Below are 2036 nucleotides of genomic sequence, written 5' to 3' on the forward strand. Positions count from 1 at the left end.
AAAAGCAGTAATGACATTCTCAGAACAATTTGGAAATTTAAATATGGAATGGGTATGAGGAAGTAATGGTTCATTTTCTTGACATGATCATATTGTTGTGATGATATAGGAAAATTTATTTTGAGGAGATGTATTTTGAAGTATTTAGGGTAAAATATAATGATGTCTGCAACTTAGTTTTGTATGATTCAGCAATAATACAAAAACAGGGGGGAGGGTATAGCTCAAGTGGTAGAGCACATGCTTCGCATGCACAAGGTCCTGGGTTCAATCCCCAGTACCTCCTCTAAAAATAAATAAACCGAATTACCCCCTTTCCCCTAGAAAAAGTAAAACAAAAAAACACAGTATAAATAATTATTTATATATAGTATGTGTATATAAATATATTTATAGTGTGTGTGTACATATATAATATACATACACATATAAACGTGTACTTGAATAGACAGATGTTAACAATTATTGAATCTAAGTGGGGAATATATTGGCATCCTTGATACTATTTTTCCAACTCTTATGTTTGTTTTAAAAAGTTTTCATAATAAAAATTTGAGGGGAGAAAATAAAATCATTTTGTGAAGTTTCCAAAATATTTCACTGAAATTTTGATTTGCACTGCATTAAAACAGTAAGGTAATTGGCAAATAATTAACATGCTTATAAAATTTAGTGTTCCTTTCCAGGAACATGCTGTTTCTCATTTATTCAAGTCTTCTGTTATCGCTCAATAAATTATTTTTAATTCTTTAATAGAGATCCTCATATTCATAAGTACAACAGTCATTTACTTTGCAGACACAAGTCGTGGTTTTGGTTTGATTGTGATGGTTGCACCTCAGAAGCTGCAGCTAAGGGGAGACTTAGAGGTCTATCTTGTGACTAAAATACTGCACTTATACTATGTATAACATCTTGCAACCAGAACTGCCTTATGTGTTTGATGGGATGTAGGAAAAAATGGAAGAGAAAAAGGGGTCCCCATATTCTCCAAGGCCTTGGGCTTCTAACTGCACATTTTCATGGGAACTTGGTATCAATTCATTATGGTAACCTGCTTAACTTTTAGTTCTCTCAAGTCTTTGGTGTATGTTTGGGATGTGAAAGGAGCTGATCACACCCATTACCTAGTTTCTCCTCCAGATTCTGAATCAATCCAAAAAGACGTTAAGAAGCCAGGCTTAGTTGCAATACAACATCAGCTGTGTTTCAGGTACAGCTGGTGTCTTGGAGCCTGTGGCTTGTCCCAGGGCTGAGCGGGCACTTCCTGTCCTCCCTGACAAATGCGCCAGTCACAAGCTGAATAGTGGGAAACTCAGGGTGGGAAACCCGGCTGTTGAGCTTACTGAGGGAGAGGAGGAGGTGGGTAGGAGACCCCCTCTGCTCGCTGGCAGGGGAGAGCCTGAGCCCTGGCCTCACCAATCCCTTCAGTCTCCCCACTGTGGTGAGAAGCCAGCAAGAGGAACATCCTCCCAGCTCTTCTCCCAGGAGGCAGAAGGGCTGGGCAAGTTCCTCAGCATCTCTCGGAGCATCCGGGAGTGTCCACTCTACAGCCAAGGTGGAGAGCGCTGGGCAAGAATGAAAAGAAATCGCCCTCCACTGCGAAGTGGGCTTCATTCCCATGCTTTCCCTCTTGGCTGACTGGCCCCCTGAGATGGGCTGCGGGCCTCCATGAGAGGCTCTTAAAGGGGGAAAAGTAGATGAGCCACATATGAAGACTTAATGTGGAACGTAAATGAAATCAAGCCTGTTTTTCATGTTCCTGACATCATCAGAAGACTAATTACGTACATCGTAGCCTCTGTATTATAAAAGGCTGCCTCTAAAGTTAACACAGAGAGATATAAGGATGCAGAAAAGCCTGGAAGTGAAGCTCAGTCTTTCCTCAGTCTCACTGAAATGCTATCTGGCTGTTTCAGCTAAAATGTAATTAAATGGTAATCATTGTGATGAAAGCCAGGCCTGTAAAATGAATATCAAATGGACAGGATTGTGAACTTAAAATAGCATGAGAAAATCCAAACAGATTTTTATCT

General features: G+C 40.1%; 1 non-coding gene across 1 annotated transcript; it reads left to right on the forward strand.

The window, feature by feature from the left end:
- Nucleotides 1-212: 212 nt before the first annotated feature.
- TRNAA-CGC (transfer RNA alanine (anticodon CGC)) lies at nucleotides 213-286 on the forward strand. The gene has a single exon. It is a non-coding gene; the product is annotated as a tRNA-Ala (tRNA).
- The last annotated feature ends 1750 nt before the right edge of the window (nucleotides 287-2036 follow it).

This window comes from Camelus bactrianus, chromosome 14 (genome assembly GCF_048773025.1).
Source record: "Camelus bactrianus isolate YW-2024 breed Bactrian camel chromosome 14, ASM4877302v1, whole genome shotgun sequence".
Classification (NCBI taxonomy): Eukaryota; Metazoa; Chordata; class Mammalia; order Artiodactyla; family Camelidae; genus Camelus; species Camelus bactrianus.